At 37.2% G+C, this 24,133-nt stretch overlaps 1 long non-coding RNA gene across 1 annotated transcript in view; it reads left to right on the forward strand.

Annotated features, from left to right (window-relative positions):
• The first annotated feature begins 1,452 nt into the window (after window positions 1-1,452).
• Window positions 1,453-24,133, forward strand: part of LOC146761145 (uncharacterized) — a 35,895-nt gene continuing 13,214 nt past the window's right edge. Inside the window, exons 1-5 of the long non-coding RNA XR_014945517.1 lie at window positions 1,453-1,578; window positions 1,734-1,961; window positions 10,704-10,823; window positions 15,464-15,578; window positions 17,163-17,255. This is a non-coding gene — a long non-coding RNA (uncharacterized LOC146761145). The remainder of the gene's footprint in view (window positions 1,579-1,733; window positions 1,962-10,703; window positions 10,824-15,463; window positions 15,579-17,162; window positions 17,256-24,133) is intronic.

A 24,133-nucleotide genomic window follows, 5' to 3' on the forward strand; every position in this document is an offset into this window, starting at 1 on the left:
TAGTGGTTAATCTCACATTAGCCCAGGGAATACATTTCCCTACTGGTTCATGCTGTCTCAATATCCCAAATGTAGCAAAACACACTCATGTTCGCTTGCTGTGATTCATAAAATGACAACTACCCATCAGTGAGTTTTGGCCATGTGAGGAGACTCTGAACAACTCCTTTCATCTTTGTACATATATCCTGTCCTCAAATTATTTGTGAGATAACAAAGGACCCTGTTTTCTCTGTTATATTTCAGTGACCATGAAGATGGTCAGAAATACATTTACTGTAATTTTGTTACACGTCTTTCTAGAAATGCAGTACTTCTGTGCAGTCTGCTGCCATTGCCTCCTATGTGTAGGTAAAGACATAAGATAACTCATTTTTGTTATTCTGTAATCCCAGCATCTGACAGTAAAAATGGCAGATCGGGGGTTTTGCTGCTGCCTGTGATAAGCCAGGGCAAATGAAGAGCTGAGCCATTTCTGTTAGCTCTCCTTAGGGACAGATGAAACTGCCTGAGGTGTGCAAAGCCTGAGAGATATCTCAGATAAGAAAAGTGAGGAAGAAAAATGGCTAATATTTAAATCTCGACTGGAAAGAGAAGATGCAGCATGTGTATCAACTGAATTATGAAATGAGGTGAAGAAAAAAATATCACAACTGAAAAACCATTACATGAAACTGTGAATGTAGTAGCGAGATCAGCTGAACTTATGGCAGAATTCTGAGGTTATCACTTCAGGTCAATTGTACAGGCAAGCTGCCACCCTGGGAAGTCACTGTGTTCCTCTGAGGTCAGATGTATTAGTCCTGTGAAAGTAGCTGTAGAATTAGGGCATATTTTCTTTACTTTAAGGGACTGTGAAATATTCTTAACATTTCTTTTTCTTGTTGTACAGTTGGATTTCTGTGATCAGGCAGTTTTAATTCCTGTACATGAGGTTAATTTTTCACTCCCTTGCATTTGCGCATAATTGTTTTAGTCCAGGATGTGTTACAGAAGAAAATGAACACTCACCTTTCTTTTTTAAAGTCATGTTTCTTTGTTTGGTTCCATTATTTTGACTCAGCTATGTGCAGATCCGTGCAATCAGCTCTGGCATTATGCATAGGGAATTTCAGAAGGAGGATTGTAGCTGAAGTGAAAGTTCAGAGCACGTAGAATATTGCTCAGTTGGGTCTCTGAGGTGCATGCAGCAAACCAACTCTGAAAAAAGTACAGCTGTCACTAACATTAAAAGACTGAGAATTTTCTTAAATTACATGAATGAAATGTGTTAATGGAGGTACATCTTGTAGGGATCGTTAAAGTGGAAGCTTTTCTGAGGCCCACACAAAAGGTTCTGCTTGCATCAGCTAAACAACAGTGCTGGCCCCTTGAATGTTGCTGATGTGGCATGTTGGGGAAGATATGAGTGGATGTGGATAGATAAGAGAAAAAAATTGAAGAAGCGAAGTCAGCATTTTGCATAGAATTCTGTCTCTAACGCCTTATTCCTATATTTACAGGGAATCATATACTGGGGCTGTACTCAATGATCTCTGGAGGTCTCTTCCAACACTTACAGTTCTGAGATTCTGTCATGTAAGAAATGATATATAATTTCTGAGTGAAAGGGCTACCACTAATAAAAAACAAAAACAAAAACAAAAACTGCAGCAACAACTATCAAGTCTGTGCTTTATATTCATAAAAATAATTTATAGCAAATCTCCATTCCTGCTGTTTCTTGCCTGCAGGATGGAGGGCGATGAAGGAGTCCTTTGGAACACAGATTCATTTGTGCAGACCTGGTGCAAGGGAAAGAAACACAGCAAAGCAAGTTCTCCAGGTACCTATGTTTTTAGAAACTTTCTATTCTAGTGGGCTAAAACCAAGCAAGCAACTGCACCTACTTCAGATGAGAAAGCCACGGACAGCCTGTAAGCAGTTCCTGATCTGCTACCCAAAAATCTGCTTTCCAATTGGTAAGTCTGGAATCAATACAAATTTCTAATTGTATTATGCCATATTAAGTAACAATTTAACCTGCGTTCATTCTAACTATTTCAGAAATACACTCTTGGTTTTTAATATTCACTTTTTTTTGTTGTTCTTTTAATTTGTCCATAGCAATATTAATGGAGGCTTCTAAACTTTTTCACACGTTATCTAACATTATAAATAGTGTGTCGCATTCATTTCATAACCAGTATCTTTTTATGGTTTTTTTGTTTGTTTGTTTCCTTAAAGAAGAAACATTCCTGAACTGACTTGTCTGGCATAAATGGTAGGGAATAGATGTTCTGGTTTTCTGATTTTTCTCACTATTACTTTAAGGGGTAGAAATAAATGCATGTCCAAAACACTTTACTGCTTGTAAAGTCCTTCTGTGTTTTAATGTGCTTCGGTATGACAAAATAAGAGGATATCTTCAAGTTTAGTAAGTCTCCTTTTCCTGTGTACTTTAATTTATTTTTCACTCATTTCAAAGTGACTGCGCGGCACTCTATACATTGTAAAAAAAATAATAAAAAAAAAGGGGCTCTAGAAATGCTAGTCATGTCTAAAGTGAGAATAATTGGCCCTGACAGAGAGGAAAGTAGTAATTGGAATGAGACTTGTTTAAATAACAGTTAAAATTTTCTTTCCTTACTTTTCCGATTATATGCGCTATAAAGCAGGATTTCTTTGCCTTGGGTGTTTCACAGAGTCGTTTCTGTATGCAGCATGCCCAGCAGTATAACTCAACTAATAAGCACAGCTGTAATTTGGAATAGACTTTGAGTTTAGATCCCTAACATACAAATGCACCATTCAATTGGTATAAAACTGTAGCATCAAAATATTCAGTAAGCTGAAGCAGGACAGGCTAATTGCATCCTCTAATTATTCTAAGTTGTCATCATTTCTTCATTCTGAATGGTTAAATGGAAATTCAGATGCAACACTTGAGGAGGAAAAACATGCTTAAAAGCCTGAGGTATGAATACACTCCCTGCTCTGTTAAACACTCTCCTCACTGTTAGTTCCCAAGGAAGAGAAAAGTTACTGTTTTTTTACCCCTTCCTCTATGTGATTTGTGTTGTTCTTAAATATAGCTTCACTTGCAGCTATGCAGAACAGGTGTTTTAAAAAGGTTTGGAGTATGTCAAGGTTTAGTACTGTAATGAGACTGATATATATATATATATATATATATGTATATATATATATATATATATATATATTTGAGTACATTTGTCTCCAGCAGTAGATGCAGCCCCCATCAAAATAGGTGGGGAGGTTTTTGAGGTCACATCTGCCCCCCTTCAGAATATTTATGGCAAATATAAATGAAACTGTGCCTTGAAAATCTGGGATAACCAAGTGATGTTTGCATTGGAACAAAATAAAAACTTAATGTGTCCTGATTTGCAAAATAATATGTGGGGAATGTTGTATTGGTATTTTCTTTCTGCAGCTCTAAGGGACACACCAGAACAGATCAGAACTTCTAGTCCCAAGGAATACTTGTCTTTTTGACAGCTTCAATTGGCTCCTGATCTTTTAGCTAAGAACTCTGAAGTAGTTTTGATTGTCTCTTTCCTCTTCATTTATTTACTTATTAGTTGAAAGAAAGCAAAGCTGTAGATGAAATTTGACTCCATTAATGTGATTGATTATTGACTTCAGTAGCACAGAACTGAATTTTTATTTTTTTTTTAAATGGCTGGTCTATTCTTTTGCATAGCAGATCCAAAACATCTGAAATTCAGGATTCAGAGATGCCTGGCTTTTTGCTGCTGCCCAAACTGTAAAATACAGAACACTAATTCTAATAGCTCATGATTTTGAAGGTTTGGTTTCCATTTATGTCACTTTTACTGAAAGAATCTGAACTCCTGAAAGACCTTTCTGTGTATGAAATAATATCAACTGGGATTTTATTAGAAGAGATGACAAGATGAGCTCAACCTCTGTGTTCTTCTTTTTTTGTTTTTTTTTTAAATGCAGGTGTTATTTCATCAGCTACTTATAAATGTCACTTGATTTTCTTCTGATTGTCCCCAAGACATTCTGTGTTTTTCTAATGCTTTTACCTAGGAACTATCTATATATGGACAATAGTATAATTTGATTGAAGAAATGTTACCATAAGTCAGAATGTGGGAATTTCATGGACATTTCTGACTTTTAATTAACAAAATGAAAATAGAAAAAATTTTGCAACCCAATTCCCTCAAAAACCAACCAACCAGCAAAACCACTTTCAACATCGTTACAGTTTCTTTTCATGTATATTGACAAAATGCTCTACAAGAATTTTATTTTATCTGCTCACATCTTCTCTCTTGGGAAGCCTTCCTCTTCCTCTGAACTACAACTTGCACAGTATATCATGGTTTTTCAGTCTCACTGAGTGGCACAGCCTCTATCCTGGCTTGTTAGTAAGGCATATTGATGGGGAAAGCCAACAAGCAGGGAAGTATGAGTGCAAGAAGCTCTCAGATTATGATTACCATTAGCCAGGCATTCTCAAGTGAATCTCAAACTCTTCTGTTACTTTTTCACAAGGAACAGCTCTATGGCTGGCAGGAGTCTGGGATTCCTCTAAAAAGTTTGAGTAAGTTTGGAAGATGAAGTGCCTTCATGCATGAAGACAAAATTGGAGCTGCATCAGATGTGTTTGTATGATTCCAGTCTAGGTCAAATATGCCTAGCCCTTCTGTATGGCAGATCAAGAGTTCAAGTATAAAATGACATCGTGTTTTAAATGGGTACTTTCAGTGTAAGCAGCAGCTGCAAGTGCAAAAAGCAATGATATTGCCATCACACCCCTAACAGTCAAAACTGTTTGGAAATCTCATTTGTTTTTCATTAGTTACCGCAACAGTTTGAATAAAATCCTGTTCAATCTCAGCAAAGAGTACTTTGGAAATGTTAGTCTGTTATTCTTTAAACAAAGTTCAACGGCTATTAACAGAGTACTTGTTTATGATCTTCTATAAATATTATGTTTCTGTACTTCTTTGAAAATGTGGACTTTTTAATTTCATTTTTATTTTAGTAAAAACTGTAAAATTATGACTCACCAGCTGCAGAGTGCCAAGACAGGATATTTCCCAATATATGGGGCAAACAACATTTTTATGTATTTTTGTTACCAATCATATAAAACCCAGCTTATTTTTATAAATGGCTCCACAGGCCTGCACCATAAAAGTTGCATATAATTTTATCCCAGTTTTCAGGGATTTTGGTGCCCATTACCTAGGAAATGTAAACTCTCATGTTCCTGAGCAAAGTTGTCATTTTAGTGATCAGTGAAACCCACTTGTTTTAAAGCACAAGTGGCTACCTTTAGTCTCCTCAGCCAAGATCTTATAACTCAGACAGAAAGTTGAACTAGACCAAAAAAAAAAAAAGAAAAAGAAAAAAAGAAAGAAAGGAAAAAGAAAAAAGAATGCCTGCTGGTATGAAGTTTTAATACAGCAAATGAAAAGGAAGTTGCAAAATTATTAAGGTGCAAGTAGTGATTCTTTTTTTCTTATTCCTTGAAGATATATTCTGTTGGCATAATCATACAGATATGATCACTTACCTGTAAATAATCCAGAAAAAATGTGTCTTAAATTAAGCTAACAAAGGGCTCAAGCTTCATTATATTTTGATGTTTGAAAAGCTTACTGTTACAATACCTATAGTGGTTTACCTCCAAAGCACCAAATGTGTTTTATCAGAAGGAGTTATATTGAGCTATTTCCATAATTAACATGGTGATGTCAGTGTGTAGTTTAATCCCCATGTGTATATTTTATAAAAACTTAAACTTATCCCTGATGACTACTGCGATTAAAAGCAATGGGTTTATATTGAAATGAAAATAGAATGACTTGTGTTACTGTTTTCACTTGTATCTAAAACCTTATGTGTTTTTTATCAAAACTGAGATAAAAGTAGATGTAGTATTATGATTTAGGACACACTAATGCATTCTGGCTTTAATTCTCACCTTTGATTTTATTGCTACTTGAACTATTGTCCAATACCATAACTTTAACAAATGATATGCCACGCAGACTAATTCAGTTGGTTCTTTTCATCTGATAGTTCTTGACTGAGAACTCTAAACTGGGGGGAAAGGGTAACACTTGACATTTCTTGTCTGCTGAATTTCTTTATAGCCATGTCCTTTGGATGAGACGTGGTTTCCCAGTGGAAATTCTGATTTTGTAAGGAAGGAAATCTAAAGAAAAGATTCATTCCATGAGGTCTTTGAGAGATGGGTAGATTGATTCTCAGGAGGCGTATTTCATAGTACATCTCAATAAAGCATGTTATTGTTTAGGCTGTGGCAATATATATGTATATTATTAATGTAGAGCTAGATCCATACCTCTCATTTGAGCAAAATATAAGTTTGTTTTTGGAAATTGGGCTTATGTGCAGGTAATGCCAAGTAACAATATGAAGACCTTGTTTTTGACTTCTGTAGAAAGTAGGTGAAAGCCCTGGGAAATTTTTTCCTAAATTCTAGGAGCCTGAGGAAAAACAGGAAAAGTTGTAAGAGTGGTAAACAAACTTTGAGGACTGCAGGTTAAGTAACTAAGAAGCAAAACATGAACGTGCAATTTATCTTGGAAGAAAGAAAGGAAGTTTACATTAAAATTTGATTAATCTTTATTATTTTCTATATGGAAATCCTTTGATAGCTGTGCCTCTGAAGAGGTGATGTTTCAGGAAAATTAAATATTAAAATACAGTAGCATGTGCAACGTCAGCACGTTACAGAGCAGAAGTACATCTTTAACAGGTAATTAGCAGTGGGCAATGAGATGCAAAGAGTGATTTGGAAATTTACCTTGGGTATGAGCCAAAGGGAACCGAGCCAGTTGAAGGTAGGATGACTGCTAATGGCTTGAAGTCAGAAAGAGCTAGAACCTGATCAAAGGGACAAGCAAACCAGGAAAAGTGTTAGGAGTTTGGACAGGCTTAGTAAAACAAAAGAGAGTGGATTAGACTTCAAGTGTCTGACAGTAAGCCACAAAATGTGCATGAAAAGACCAAGACCATCATTCTAGGAATCAACCAAAATAGGAATTATGCCGGCTTGAAATGGAAGACAACTATCAATAAATGGAGCAAAAAAAGGAATTATTGTATTATTGACAAAACTCAGTGGTGCACTTCAGAATCATAGCTATGAGCACTGAAAGATCTTCAGGAGTCATGAGCAGAGTATTTGGTATGCTGTGATAACACGTTACTTCTAAAGGAGACATGTATGGTATGTCAAATGGATATGATAGTAAAGGAGTGGGAACAGAAACCTTTCTGATGTTGGGGAAGGCATAACTGGAAGCAGCACTGCAGTGAAACCTAATGAGTGCTGACTGAGCAGGGAACATGTCTTCTCTTGGTCTACTGGCTATGCCCTTGTTTGTACAGTCATGTCTTCTTTTGTGGTGTTGATGTTTGTGTTTAGCTACACTCTACTTAGAGTAGAGACACCTAGATCATTTTTAGCAGAGGTGCACCAGTCAGTCCAGTGCAGGGATGTGATTCTCTAAGTGTCACACTGGTTGAATTTAATACAGTTCCTGTTGGCCCATTTCTCCATACTGTCTGGATCGATGCAATGGAGCAGGTTACCAGCTCCATCTGGTGCTGTATGCAAATGTGCTGTGGAAATGTTAATGCTCTTTCCATGCATCAATAAGGAGAATAAGTGAGGGAAGACAAAAGGCAAAGACCACTATGCACACAGATGTTTAGAGACTGGAACTAGCTAAGTACTTTGCAAGACTTTTTTAGAACCATAGGATAGAATATCATTCATAAGTTCCATTTGAAGAACATATTTTCATAAAAACAACACAATTGCCTGAGATAATGTGAAGAGTTAAATTAGATTTGATAAGCTTCTAAAAACTAAGTGATGCACAGGCTGTGTAGAGCATGTCCTTTTTAGCTATGTGTATTGCAATAAAAAAGTTAACTTTTGAGATGAAAATAATTTTGTGACATTCTTCTTGATGTCAGTATATTCACCTAAATCTATTAGATCTATCAAAAACTTCATTTCAAACAGCAACAGAGAGTTGATGTAGTTGCTGTATCTGGAGCTGCTCTTGTGTGACACTGAGTTTTCATTTTGCAGGCCAGGTATGATGAAGTAATGGGTTTTGTGAGATACACAGTGTATAATTCTCTTTTTCTTCTGTGCAGATTAGAAAAACAGGATGTGAAGGGAATGAAGTTCAGACTGAAAACCTAAATGAAATTAAAAAACCTCTTTGCAGTTCATGAGGTGACTATTCACAGGCTCTCAGTAATTTATGGTTATTCCACAGTACTGTATAAGATTAGTTCAAGTTACATTAGACTACAGTACTTGACTCTCACTGTGGATAATCTGACAGCCAGCTCTGGGACTAATCTTGGTCTGCTAGCAAATTAAATGATTTTTCTTTCCCCTGTTTTTTTTTCCTTGCTCAATTAAGTTAACGTTGTCTTTTCCATAATGCTTAGAATTTCTTCCTGGGTATATGATGTTACTGGAGTTTTTTGGCAGCTTTTTCCTCAGTTGCTGAGAAAACCATATACTATACTTGAATTAGAAGTATTTTTTTCTCCTTTATCAACATGCCTTTGTCCCCAAATTCATATATTTATTTCAGGATGGTGGGTATTGAAATACTTTGTTCTCTGCATGTGTTGCATGAGGGTTCTGAATGAATCTGGTAGGTGACACGATACTTGAACCTTTTTAACAAAACTCAGTGTCTCTCTGCTTAAATCACCGCACTCAGACTAATGTTTCATTTCAGTGCTTTGCTTTATAAATCTCAATACAGATTTATCCAGTAAAAATTGCCAAACAGTTCACATATGCTGGAGCTTCTCTTGTTTCTCTGTTTAGTATTTACTGACTACTTGCAGTATACATAGTTTAAGAGGTTTTTATTCTATGTGGCATAGTTTAAGCAGTAGTAGTAGTTTCCAGGTTGTTTGAGAAGTATATTCTGTTTCATTGAGAACATCTGTTTGTTCTCCAGCTTTGCAACTGCTTCCAGAAAATCTGACTTAAATCATCATCTTTCTACAGACAACAATTAAAAGTGTAAATTTAGAAAGGAGGAAATACAGTTTGCTTAGAGAAGGTATTACATATTATAAAAGCGTTCTTTTTCTAAGAAGAGAAAACTTTTGATCACCATAGCAATTGCCCTGTTGCTTCATGATTGGAGGCTAAATTCTGCCAAAAATTGAGACATAAATGCTTTATTTTATGTAGTCAAACTTACCTGTTGTATTAATGTCTTGCAAGTTGAAAGTAATGATGTGTTGGTGGCTCTGTCTTTGAATAAACTAAATAATTTTCAGTGAAAAATGTACCTCTGTAAGCAGTGTCTGTTCACAGAAATCACAGAAATGCCCAGATTAGAAGAGAACACAAGGATCCCAAGCCCGCAGGCAGGGCTTGGGATTTAATAATTATATTATATATATATATATATATATATAATTATAAAAAATTATTAAAATTTATTGTTATTAAAAATAATAACATTTAATAATAGAACTCTTGAGTACCCTCTGTCTCCAATGATTCTGCCAGGTCAGTCAGCAAGCATTGCCTTTTTTATGTTGTGAACAGCAGCTATGCATGAATGAATGCTTTAGGAGCAAGTCTCTATGCGTTCATTTGAATTGTCGCAATTGAAAAGGAGAATATCTCTGAGTTCAGTCTTCATCTGGGAATGAATTGTTACTCTGAGAGGATAGAATTTTAAGAGAAGATACTTATGCATGTCCTCCCACATTCAGAAGTGAGTTAGCTATCAACTGGATTTCTGCAGTTTCCTTTTCAGGGTCCAGGTGTTCATTGTTTTCTTTAATTGGAGAATTAATTGAATATATAATCATTAAAGACTTGCCTGCTGCATTGAAAAATGGTCTGAAAAATGTAAAATGATTTTCAGTAAACAGGGTTATCGAATATAAAAGTAACAATGATGAAAAGGAAGTTACTGAGCTATGTGTGTACTTGATACTGCCTCCTGGAATCTCTTACTAGTCTTTCTATAGGGTTTGAAATCACAGAATTATAGCTGGACTATTTCTAGGAGATCCCTGTCTGTTTTGAGCTGGGGGCCCTGAACTGGACACAGTTATCGAAACATGGCCTCACAAAGGTGGAGCAGAGGAGTATCACCTCCCTTAACCTGCTGGCTACACTCTTTTTAATGCACCCCAGAATACCATTAGCCTTCTTGGCCACACGGCCGGCTCATGGCCAACTTTGTTGTCCATCAGGACCCTCAGATCCTGCTCTGCACAAATCCTTTCCAGCAGGTCATCCCCTAGCCTGCGCTGATTCATGTGATTCATTCACACCAGGTGCAAGACTTTACACTTGCTCTTGGTAAATCTCATCAGAATCCTCCATGCACAACTCTCTGGCTTGTCCATGTCTTGTTGAATGGTGGCACAGACTTCAGGCATGTCAGCCAATCCTCCCAGCTTTGCATCATCAGAAAATTTGCTGAGGATGGACTTTATCCCTTCATTCAAGTCACCAATGAAGATGTTGAAGACTGGACCCAGTGTTGACCTCTGAGGAATACCACTAGTTACAGGCCTCCAACCAGACTCTGCACCACTAAAGATCGCCCTCTGAACTCTTCCAGTCAGCCAGTTCTCAATCTGCCTCATTCTCCACTCATTTATCCCATGTTTTCTAGGTTTCATAACAAGGATGTTGTGGGAGATGGTGTCAGATCCCTTGTAGAAGTCAAGGTACGCAACATCCACTGCTTTCCTCCATCTGCCCAGACAGTGATGACATCATAGCAGGCTATCAGGTTGGTCTAGCATGATTTCCCCTTGGTGAATCTATGTTGACTACTCCTGATAATCTTCTCTTCCAATTGCTTGGAGATGATATCCAGAACAAGTTGTCCTTTCACCTTTCCAGGGCACAGAGGTGAGGCTCACTGTTCTAGATGGCATAGTTTGTATCTGCTATACAACTTCTGCTGATATTTGAGTTTTTACAAGAGCCAGTTCTTTGAGCTGAGAACTCTGTTTGTTTACCAGGCAGCAGGAGGAGGTAGATCTCACTATGTCTCGCAGAAACTACTCAAGTCCACAGTTTTCATTTTCTGGTTTCAACTACTTATCTTATGTTTGAGAAAATATAATTATGGATTGTGATCATTTGTTTCCTGGAAAGCAAAACTCTGCTACTGTATCAAAGCTGACTCAGCAACTCACATCTGGTTTTAATATGCTCATGCAAACCAAAGTAGGCACATAACAGTCTATCCCGGAGCATGCAAAATCATAAAAACGGATAATGATCCTAAGAGTCCTAATCTTTTGGAGAACATTTATTTTGACTAATTTTCCAAGTATCCAGAGGGTCGTGTGGTTGAGTAATATTTCAATTACAAAACAAAACAAAACAAACAAAAAAGAAACAACAAAAAAACCCAAAACAAACAAAAAAAGCCACCAAAACCCAAAACCCAACAACCCCCCCAAAAAAGATAAGAATTTTCCTGTGGGTTTTTTTTTTTTTCAAGGAATATTTTTTCTTAGAAATGGGGAATTTCAATGATGTAAAATGCTGTAATGAAGAACTATTTTTATGGGAAAACTTCCAAGAAGGAACTGTCTCTTGAATAAGAATACATATGACTTCACATATATTATTATTGAACTCTTCAAACTGCCCCAAGTCCACACTTCAAGAATGACAGTAGTCTGAAAAATGTGTCAGTAAGAAAAGCATTATGTGATTCTGTGTTTGTTGTATTCTCATGCTTTCTCTATCTAATATGCTCAGTTTAACTTGGCAGGTAACTCTGGGAGTTAAATTGGCAGGGCTGAAATCAGAGTCATGGAGTCAAAGGATAGTGCAGAGTTTTTACTCACAAGCCTCCAACCTAACTTCCTTCTCAAAGCCATGTCAGTTCATGCTCAAACAAACTGCTCAGTGCAATATCAAATGAGCTCTCCAAAGACAAGGACTGTACTAACTCATGCGGTAGTGTGCTCCATTGCTTAGGACAGAATGAAAGTTTCAAAACAAAATTGTGTTAGTCACTGCTTTGGGTATACATAACAAAGTTTTGGTAGCCTAGGGGCTGTGGGAGTGAGAAAATGTGAAAGAAACAACTTTCAGACCCTGAAGGTAAGTGAAGAAGGAGGCGCTCCAGGCACTAGAGGAGGTTCTACTGCAGCCAATGGAGAAGACCATAGTGAAAAAGGCTATTTTTCTGCAGCCCATGGAAAACCATGATGGAACAGATACAGTGGCATAGTGGGCGTCTGGAAGACAGCTAAGGTCAACCCAACACAGTCAGAGCTAGGTATACAGTAGCTGATACCAGCTGCCATTCAATTAAAACTCTAGTAGGTTAATCTCCTAAAAGAGATATAGCAAAATTTCTGCCTACTCAGCCATTTTCATTTTAGAAGATAACAATCCTAGAAAGAGGGAAAATGCAGGGCCAAAAATCATCATTAAAAGTTGTGTCTTTTTTCTTTTTTTTTCCCCTGTCTTTCAGAACAGTGTCTGAGCATGAAAAGAATTAATTATAACTCATTTCTAAAGAAACAGTCTATCACAATAGATACTTAGATACACTGAGTAAGGTATTAAATAGGAAGGGAATTAATTTTGTTATTGCATGTAAACATTTTGCATCAGTATACATTCTGTAATTTAGACAACTATTGATTACTTACTTTAAAAGGAGCTGTTTTTGAATTTTGACTTAATTTTAGCTCTTGCTGAAAGAAGGATGAAATGAAATCTGTGCATGAGCAGCTAAGATGACCGAATTCATCTGTCCAATTTTCGTGCACATAAAAAAAGAACAGAGGTGCCCAGACAGTCCAAGTGCGGCTGGGAGGCTGAAAGAAAACCAGCAGCATTTGTATGGGCAGACTGGTTTGAACATGAAACTTGGGCAGACAGCTGGGTACTCACCTTGCCATAACAAACTGCTCACATCCCTGTGTTTGGACAAATGGTAATGAGTGCTACCGTGTGTGTATAAAGTTAGAAGCTGTTTATTAAATCACTCATCTCAAACTGTTGTTTTAAACGTGCCATATAGGTAGTGGCAGCTTCACAAACGGTCAGTAGTCATCACTGGCTAATCCATCTCACCAACATGCCAGCTGAGCAGTAAGCAGCATCCATGGCTGAAGCATTTTTATTCCTTCTCTGCCTGCCTGCCAATAAGGGTTTATGGGATAGAGAAAATAAATAATGATCTTTGCATTTCATTCTAACCACAGAATGTTTTCTAATGCTTTGTTCAATCCAATTTTAAAATTCTCATGAGATACAGCTACAACTAAAAATCCTAACCCAGCGGGTAGCTATTCCACAGCCTATTAGAGCTTGCTATGATTTTTCTTCTAGATATTCAAGACTTTGTTTTGGAATTCTCTGTGGACTTCATTAGACTTAATTGTCCCCTTCTTTCACTTATCATTGTGGTTGGTAGAAGCTCAACTTCTTTGTAACATGAAAGAGACTTAGCTATATACATAAAACCCAATATTAAAATAAAAAGTAAGAATGCAGTCCAAAGTATGTCTGAGGAAGTACTATGAACAAGTATACTACTTTCCATGTCATCTGTCAATGTAAATCTCTCACTTCCCATCTGTGTTGTCTGAAGACTATACCAATCAAATCATAAAGTCTTTGGACAGTAGACATCCCTCTAAGATGGTGTTTCAAGAAATATTATGTATTAAAAGGTTAAAAATAAGAAAACAGTAGCAGGGGAGAGAGAAAAAAGTTCTCCCGTCAGGCCAATTGATTCTAAAGGCAGGGTCACTGAATGTAGCATTATTTCTCCTGGTCATGTTTCTTTCCTACCAGAGCTCCAAAGTAAGCTAACTGTGTAAGCAGGATTGAAATACACAACCCCCTTGTGACTGGAAGCAGTAAAGCATTCTCCACTTGCGGTTTTCTTCAAATGAGCCTGCATGGAATATGTGTTTGAAAACAGTGAAACTCTTTATTAATCAAGTACTTCACTTGCCATGCCAGCATAAAGTTTCATTTATGTCAGAACTCCCTTAAAAATGGTTTGGAGTAGTGTCTTGTACACAGACTTTCAACAGAAGAAATATTTTTGGAATTGTAAATACAATAATCGGGGCAAATATTTGCCCAATTTGAGAAGCTGCTGTAAGATCTTCAATCACTGGTTGCAGTTCTGACATTTTATTTTGGTTTCCTACTGTATGGAAATGGGCAGATTGTACAGCTTTGCATCTAAAATGAAGCATCAGACAAGCCATCCTAATGACTAAAGGATTATCAAATGTTATGCTCAGAAGAAATATATCACAACAAAGAAATAAAAATCTAGATATCCCAGTAAGGAGTAGCAGCAAAAAGGAAACCAAGAGGTTCACATCTGCACAATGTTAACTCAACTCTACATTGTTATCTGGTGTGCAGAATATCACTGGAGATATGGGTAACTATATAGCTAAAAGAGCTTTAAGGAGATGCATGTTCTTTCATGAATTTGACTCCTAGCACCTTTAAGCTGGTCATCTCCACTCAGAGCACCCCACTTCCCAGAACAAAGGCTCATGCAACTTATGTGCATGTGTATGTACATGTGCAAACTATATCATTATGTTTTTGGAAGCCTGTAAGAGGCATATCCATGGGAAAAGCTAGAGGGTGCATAAGGAAGGTACCATATCCATCCAGCACACAGAGCATACAGAGCATTCAGAACATTTCTTCTCCTGGCTGGAAGCAGCCTTAATGGCCTTGTACATTTGGCTGAACACTGGGAATAGAAATGTTATCAGCCCTGCTGATAACCATGTCCTGTTGAGTCCTGCAGCATCACCTTTCTGTTCAGCAGCAGTAGGGGAACATACAGTTCCCCAGCTCTGGAAACACAGAGGACTGAGCAGTAATTGGGGCAGTTGCAGTCAGGCTGCTCTTTGCCCTGAAAAGACATAGGACACCATCAGTAGGTCATCTATGCCTGAGTTAAGCCATGTTGCTTGGGATACTGAAGGGCTGGTGCAAACATTACGGGCACTGAGCAGCTATGGGGAGCTCAGCTCCATGGAGCTGGAAAGGGTGCAAAATCCTGCTCAGACCTCTGTGTACACACAGTTTCACACTGTTCTCAGTATGTCCTCTGTGAATATCCTATAGAAGCACCATGGATTATGTCTCCTGTAAAATGCTGCTCAGCTGGCATGAGGACAGCAAACTGTATCCCCATGTTACATATATTTACTTGCACAAACAGTTTTCATTTTTCAGTGGCTTAAGAAAAAGCTGCCAGTTCTTATTCATTCACTAGAAAAGAGTTTCTGATCCTTTGACAGGTACAGCAGAAGTTATTTTTCATCATGGCATGAATAGTTTGTTTTGTTTTACAGAAAAGCACTTCACACCAAAGCACAGCCAGGAATTATCATTCTTCTGCTTGTACAGGTGCGCCTTCTGAATTGGGCACACAGCCCCAGCCAGGCTCCTAATGGAGTGATGACACTAATGCTGCAACAATAGAAAGGCCTCCAGGGATGTTGGCTGCAGAGCAGAGGTGCAGGTAGGAATGTGCTTCTTAAGAGTTTTACAGCTCCAAGCTTTCTGTGAAGCTGCCACTGCTTCCTACTACATAAATAAACATGGGTACAGTCAAATGTATCCTATAGTAGGATTTAAAACCTCAGCAGTTTGTGTGGGGAAGAGCTCACCAGAAGTCATTTTTCAATGCAGGCCATCTCATGATGCAGGTCTTCAGCTTGTGTCCTGTATTGCTGATTACTTTTGTTGTTGATGGTGGTGGGGTTTTTTTGTTTGTTTTTTTGATTTTTTTATTTAACCTGTCCATCTATATACCTATTGATTTATGGAGGAAGGGATCTGGACTCCACATACAAGCTGTGTGTGTGTATGTGTGCCTGTGTTTCAACAGGGTCCTGTGAAAGATGGAGTCGTGACAAAACTGTTTATTGCAATGTGTGAATGAAAGAGCTGGAGTGCAAATGGCTCTGTCAGTGGCAGGAGTGATGAAGCCTGATTTCCTGCAGGGTTAATACTCCAGGCTGAGACCCTGAGCAGATTTGCTGCTGTCTAGCAAATGCTGGGGATAACACTGTGTTGCGTGAGTGGGATCAGTAAGGTCTCTCTCTTCTGCTCAAAAGCCTAGTTTAATAAAACTACCAGGGACAGGAAAGTTAGGAGAAGGGAACCATCCTGCTAAATTTGTATGGCTAGAGTGTTTGGTACCACCAGAGTGTTCAGTACCTCTAGGAAGAGCCAAGAGGCAGAAATATCATGTGCCTCACTTGTTTAGTGAAATAAATCTGCTTTAAAATCATAGACAAATGTAAATAATAATCAGGCTGAATGACCCTGTGAGAGCAACTGAGACACCACCATTCACTGCTGATCCAAATGTCTGGGGCTCATTTCTTGATCGTTCTTTTTGCTTATGTTCCTATAGAGCTGGAGACTCTGGCTGGTGCTCAAGTTGATTGTTGTGCTGAAATGCCTCTGTAGTGGATTATTATTCATGTCTTCAGCACACTCAGCAGCCTGATTACCAAAGTACCTCTAATTCAGGGTAACCCTGTAGCCCATTGACTTAGAACCACAGACATGCTTGAATTGCAGACTTGTTTAAAGCAACTTGCAGACCTGCAACCTGAAATAGAAAGTATTCACTCAAAGTACATGGTTCATGTCCATTCAAGTTTCAAATGCACTGTGCAGGAAAGCTTGGAGTTAGTTCAGGCTCTCCAGTGAAAATAAGGATTCATACTTCTAAAATAAATCTTTCTTCTGGAATTTAATATCTTTGCAGAACACCTTGTATGTTTGAACACATATTGGTATGGTATTTATCTAACACACATTTCAGTTGTAGATTGGTGACAGACAGGTTGAAGTTGCTGTTTATTGATATGAATCAGTTCACGTACTGCTTATTTTACAGACCCTTGCTGTCTGGAGACATTTTGTCCAGTTTCAGTCACTAGAGGTTCCTAGTTTTAAAGTACTCTAGAACATCCCATTCAAAACATGGATTCCATTTCCACCTTCAAAACTGCATTTCCACCAACAAATGGGGCTATAGCACTTTTATCATATTGAATAGCAATTTTGTTTCCTGTGTTTTTAATTCCAGTTCCAGCAACCTTTTCAGCAGTAAATGCCATCAGCTGTGACATTATGTCTCATGCCATTCATCTATCTTCCTGCAGAGGGGAGGCAGCAAGTGGTAAGTCAGTGTCTTTGCTATATGCTAGAAAACTCTGTGGGTCAGAACTATTTGTTCCACATATATCTGTCCAGTTACTGTATTTTGCTCTATTTTCTTAATCCTTAAAGTCCTCAGTTACTGCAGAGAAGATTATTTGGTTATGTAATTATAAAATTACAAACGACAACAACAAAATATTATATAAGTGATATAATGTCCTCAAGTTGAGCCAGGGGAGTTTCAGTAAATAATAGCTGTTGGGAAATAATACTTTCCTGAAAGAGTGGTTGAGTGCTGGAATGGGCTGCCCAGGGAGGTGGTGGAATCACTGACCCTGGAGGTGTTCAAGGAACGTGTGGATATTGCATTGAGGGACACGGTGATAGGCAGAAAGTTGGTCTGGATGATCTTGTAGGTCTTCTCCAACCTTGGTGATTCTATGATTCTATAATAATTTTTTTGGTGGTGGACAAATGCCATTCTAGTGGTGTACTGAAAGCGTGACTGGGGAGGAAGTTGCTCACAATAGTTTGTGGAAGAATGATTTGAAGGATTAGAAAAAAAAGAAAGACAACTAATCATAACTTCAGCATATCATTGAAGCGCTGCTTTGAGCTGCAGATCTTACTGCTGAGGGTATGGAAGTTTTCAAGGGATAGTGCCAGTGTAATGGCATCAACTTGTTGAAGCCCAGAGATTATAAGTACGATGGCTGCTTTTCTGCGTCATCTTGAGCTTGGTTCGGTTTGAAAGCATCAAGTATAATTTTTCTCATGTGACTTCTACCTTGAGGATTCTTACAAGGTATCCAGCATGTTGTGGAAACTCTTATCTTCTCTACAAGTTCCACACATTACTATTTTAAATTAAATTACATATGTCATTGGATTTCCTGTTTTAATTGCTACAAAGATGTTGACAGTGTTCATGCTCTTTATAATCATTCAGAATTATGAAGTCAAGGCAAATACTCTACTGGCATCATTTATTCCTATGTCAGTCCTCAGCAGGGCATGAAGGTTCTCAGGTGGTATGAAGTGTGTCAGCAGTTGTGTCACTCCTTGGGGCTTTGAGGGAATTCACTGTTTTTTTGGTTCATTGTTGCAGTTGATCTCCAGAAACACTTTGAGAAGAACTGTTTGCTCAAAAAGCAGTCTTTGGCATTTTGCCTGTGCTTTTTTACAGAGACAGATGTACAATGTTAGAGCTATGCTTATATTCCCAATGGTAATAAATCTGCAAGGAGAATATGTTGATACAATGGAAACAATGCAGATTTATGAAATATGAATAAGAAATATAAGTATATTCATAGAGGGAGAAAAATTAGTAGAATGTTCATTAACAGTTAATGCATAACTACTGAAACACAGTAATAGCTGTTCTATTGGTTCTCTCTCTTGTGAATATATGCTAAGTTTAAGTATGTTTTAGAAGGGTCTATAGTAGCAAAACTCCTTCAGCACAAATTCAAAGCTATTTTTAGTAGAGCAGTTGAAGAATTTCCTGCGGCTGAAAGGGACCTGAAGTTTTTACAATACAATTTTGAGGGCCTACGTGTGAGTTATTCAAAAGTGTCTGAGTGATTTTGGATTACAGACTCATTGAAAGTCACTGGAAATTTTGCTCCTAAAATGCTTTGGCACTTTTCAAAATCCTGCCATAAATCTCTAGATTTAAAATTAAGCTGTAACGTGTACTTTTCAGGAATGAGATTGTGGTGCCCACAGTTGTATTCTCTTAAGACTACCAAGTGAATATGTTTAAAGATGCTTTTTTAATTACTGGTCTTGGAAGCTTGTGTAGAAACCTGAAAAGCAGCAAGAGTTTGTTTTGGCTCAGTCACCATTAAAAAAGTGCATATTTAAGAATGTAATGGGTTTTATTTTGGTACACACAGCTATCTGTGGTGGACTCTGCATAGCACTTTGGTGTCTCCCTTAACACAACAGAATGAGCAGAAGGAAAAATCTTTGAAAACAGATATAAATTCATCTATGTGAAAGAACAGATACAGTTAGCTGAGGCATCATTTTTAGGAATGATCTTTCAGATAGGACTCAATCTTTTTTTTTTTTTTTTTTTACGCAGTCTCTAGACTGTTTGGGAATTGAGAATTTCTTGCTCACTTAGAATTTAAACTTTCATGAGTGATGTGGTTTCTTTGATTTTTATTTGCCGCGTTGGGATATTTCAATTAAAATCTTTAGAAATCCATTATGCATGTAAGAAGTTCATCCACAAGATTTCCTTTTAAAGAATCTCAACCTTGGAAGTCTCTTACATTTGAACTTTCTGAACAGTTAGATTACTTAATTCCACTGTGATGTATAAAGAATGTGACTTGTTTAAAGCCTCCTTGAATGGGGCAATTACTTTTCTGCACTATATGTGCAATTACATGTTACACATTATGTATGTAAGATATGCTTTTAGCAAATTCAGTGTTCGCTTTGATTCGAGAAAGTGACAGTAAAAGTAAGTATCCCTTTCTATTTAAGTACAATAATTTTGAATAGAAAAGGGAAAAAAAAAGGCAGCAGAGACATGAAATGGCTACCACTGAAATTAACTGAGTAGGGCTTTTCTGTTTAGGAAAGATACAGCAATGCAGAGGTGCTAGAGGTCAGAAGAACTATAAATGAGTTGAAAAATTTAAGAGAATAATCATTCATGAAGCTGCAAACTTAAAACAAGCAAAGTGTACATTTCACATAAGATATAACTAACCATCAGACTCAGTGCTGCATGAGATTACAGTGTTCAAAAGTGTAAGAGAGCTCATAATGTGATTACAGCTGCTCACTCACGGCCATGCTGTGGAAGAGCCATCTTTCATTACATTAATGATGTTTCAGTAACTGTTTATTATGCAGAATTTTTTTGTTCCAAGAAAAAGAAAGATTAGATTTCCAAGACAGTACATAAAATAAAGCCTTATTTATATCATATGAAGTAAGGTCCTTAGGAGTTCTCATTCAGTTTAGGTTCCCAGATATTAGTCTGTATGAGTGCGTGTATACGCTCACAATGAATGTACAGTTAATACAAAGCCTGGATACAACGGATTTACTGAATGTACTGAACAGCCCATATTAGACGTATCAGACATTTTTCCTGATGTTTTACAGTGCAAGATGATTTTACTATACAGAGTTGGCTGACCACAGCATCTATAGCTACCATCTGTGAGGAATTTGAATTTTCAGATAGATATTGGGCTGACCATCAGTTGTTCAAAACCAGGACAAGTGTGTGAATTTCTTTTTCACCTCCACTCAGGCTTCATTTCCCCAGCCTAAACAGCCCCAGTTCCTTCAGTCACTCCTCATAGGGCATACTCTCCAAGCTCTTCTTGTTGCCCTCCTTTGGACCTGTTCCAGCACCTTAGTGTCCTTTCTGTATTGAGATGCCCTACTCAAGGTGAGGCCTCACCATTGCTGAGTACAGGGGCAGGATTACTTCCCTATTCCTGCTCACCACACCATTCCTGATACAGTAGGTACAAATCAGTACTGCAGGTTCTTAAATTTTTATTTATCATTTGAGAAATTACTCGTCTCAAAGCTTTACCTCTCAGGCTTCTGGTGAAACTCATTTGATATTTATAAAATGTTGGACATGTAACTGATAAAACAAAATTCACTGTAGTTTACTAACACTGATCAAAAAGTAGCTTTGAGAAGCACCTTTTAAATATCTGAAAGTTTCTGTTATGAACATGAGAATCACTGACAGGATCCAAACTCTTATACATCTGTAGTACTTAGGGCACAGCAGTCATCTCTGTGATCTTAACTAGAACTTTTTTTTTTTTTGCTACTGTGTATGGACTGAAATTAGATGGAAATTCATCCTTTCTGTATTGGTGAAATGAAGAAAGTTGAAAATTTTCAATTGAACAAAGCTGGCATCACTTTCAACATTACCAAGATGAGTTTGTAACAGCCTTTCATCCAAGGATCAGGAAGTCTGTTGATCACAATTTCTTTTATTTATTTATTTATTTATTCAGTAATCTTTGGTGAACTTTTTTCTTCTAGTCATTTTTACAGGCTATGGAAGCATGATGGCTCTTTTCCTGAAGCACTAGGGTCATATTATGCCTCATCTTCCTTAATGGGTGTACCTTTTAACTCATCAGAGTCAGCAGTTCAGTACGTTTAAGAAAAGTCTTCCCAAGGCTACTTTTCACTCATGTAGGAAATGTCTAAAAAATGTGTTTGACAAATGCCTATTTTGAATTAAGTCTAGCCATCATAGAACATTATAATTCATTTTGGATCAAGCGTGATGTTCCCACCTGGAAAATCATGACTACAACATGGCTGGATTCATCTGCCATGAAGACAGGTTTAACTTGAATGTGAGCTCTCTTACTTGAAGTGAATTAATACTATTGTGAGCTTCTGAAACGAAGGTCATTTTGCTAGTTACTTGTGCAGTTGCTGAAGTTGTGAGCTACACCTACTCCTACATGAGCTATGCTTTAGTACATAGGTAATTTACACTACAGTGGTTTTCACTGAAAAGATGGAAATAACATGAGATGTTAGGTTTTCTTCTTGGTTTGTGAACTTTAGGCAGTGCTTTTTTTCTTTTTTTCTTTTTTCCTTTTTTTCCTTTTTTTTTTTTCTTTTCCACTAGACTCTATAATTGATTTATATATTCCTATTTCTTCATATCCAGACACAGAGCTTATGAATGGATATATAGAATGTAGGTGTACTCTGTATGTTTCTCCTTCCAGGCAAAAGATTTCCTTCTGACCTCTCAGTCATACCCAAACAGAGTTTAAATTTTGCCTGTGGAGTACATCTGCAAGGAACTTAAGGTGCGTAATCTGCCTGGCATTCGGTCATCTTATGTTTTAAAACACTTGGATTTTAACGTTTTGGCTCAGAAGAATGATTTTGATCCCTACACATTTTATAACAAACTTCAAATATGGTTTAGGGAAAATTAAAATGTTACCCATATACGGAAGAAAGCTGTCAGTCTGAGAGCAGTTTCTAGATGATGTCTGCTTTGCAATGTCCTGGGAAAAGAGCTGGGAGTAGTTCACTGTATAGCTAGAGTGAAAAATGTGGGTTTTTTTGTTAATGTGAATAGCCCACTGAAAATGTGATCAAATATTCCCTTCTGCAATATTACGTTTTAGGTTATTTCCCAATGCCTGACAGATATTTAGATCATAATGGCTGTCTTACAGGAAACAGGGTGAGTGGATCAAAATTAAATTGATTTTTATTTTTATTTTTATTTTTATTTTTATTTTTATTTTTATTTTTATTTTTATTTTTATTTTTATTTTTATTTTTATTTTTATTTTTATTTCAGATAGGAAATGAGGTAGCATAATTTGATACTGTCCATGGTGCATTTTTGTTATATAAAATATCATAGATTTTAAGAAAGAAAACATTTTTAAAACCTGTTCTTGTAAACGCAGAAAACTTTCCTCATGCTTTGTTAAATTAGTATCTACTCACTTTCATTTTTGGTTTGTATATTCTTACTTAAATGAAGTAAGTTCATTTTACAAATAATTCTTATTTAGTAACTTAGTTTGTGCCAATAATTAAAAAAAAAAAACAAAACAGCCCCATCTACTTATGCATATATGAATGTAATGGTGATGAACCTGTAAGTGTTTTGATTGACTGCATGGGTCAGCCTACCATAGAAAGGTCCTTTTGAATTGGAGTGTTAACACAAATATTTTGAAGCAATGGTCTGAATTATATGTAGGAATGAGCAATCCGGCTGAATGTTTGAACACTTTTGAAGACATTGGCTTCCCTGTTAGTGCTTGTTGTGTCATGGTACCCGTATGAATTAATCTAAGCTTCAGATCAGAACAGACTTCACTTAAATTGAACTTAAAATGTTGCCTTTTTCTTAACTGAGAAGTTAACACATCAGATCCATTCAAATACTAATAGCACTGATAAGAAAAAAGTCAGGAACAATACAGTTTCATTGTGGGACAAATTGAAGTCGTTATCGGTAGAGCTGTTTAAATAACACACATTGGGAGTGCTGCTTTTTAATCTGTAGACTTTAGTGTTTGTACGGTGCCCATCAGAACAGCGTAAAAAGCGTCTCCAGGGTATGTAAGTGCCTAAAAGCATTTAAGATCGAAACTCAGGAAATGAAAGACCAACCCCCCCCACTGTGATGGAGCCACTTATTTCAGTATGATTTTCTCCAGAAACAACCTGCAATGTGAATAATAAGCCAATGGAAATCAAGGTATTGACACTTCTCAAATATGCTGCAGAAGAGATTTATTTTGCCTTTTTACAAGGGCTGGTGTGGTCTGAGTGTCCCCTGGCCCCGGCAGCCTGATGCAGGGGGCTTGCACAGGGTGAGAGAGGCACCATCCCGAAGGCAGTTTTGATCGATGGGGTGAATTCCAGGCCTAACATTTACACTTTTCACTCCATCTCACCCAGAAGATTGGCCGATCCTGTATATTCTTAAACCTGAAGCATTTCTCACAGGGAACAGAGGTAATATTTTTGAGCTAAGAAACCATGGAAATTTCAGCTGGTTGTCTTATTTTATGCGCATATTCAACCAATAGTAAATAAGAGCTATTCACCATGTAAAACAAACTTAAGAAAGCTCCTCCACTTTCTTTCACTACTCCCAATAATTAACTTCCATCATCTAACATTAGTTGTTACTGAGTGATCAACACTCACTGTCCGTTATAATGATATTTACTCAGTGTTGGTAAACATTACCTTTCATAGATTTTATTCAGTTTCGTTGTGGAGGAATCTGGCACAAAATACTGCAACAAATAAAAACTGGGCTTTCATAAGCTTTGGATGTTGCATCCAGACTTCTCATTATACCTGGCAGAAAGTTGGCATAACATAACCTAG

This window comes from Coturnix japonica, chromosome 4 (assembly GCF_054131305.1).
Source record: "Coturnix japonica strain WE chromosome 4, WE-NBRP24, whole genome shotgun sequence".
Classification (NCBI taxonomy): Eukaryota; Metazoa; Chordata; class Aves; order Galliformes; family Phasianidae; genus Coturnix; species Coturnix japonica.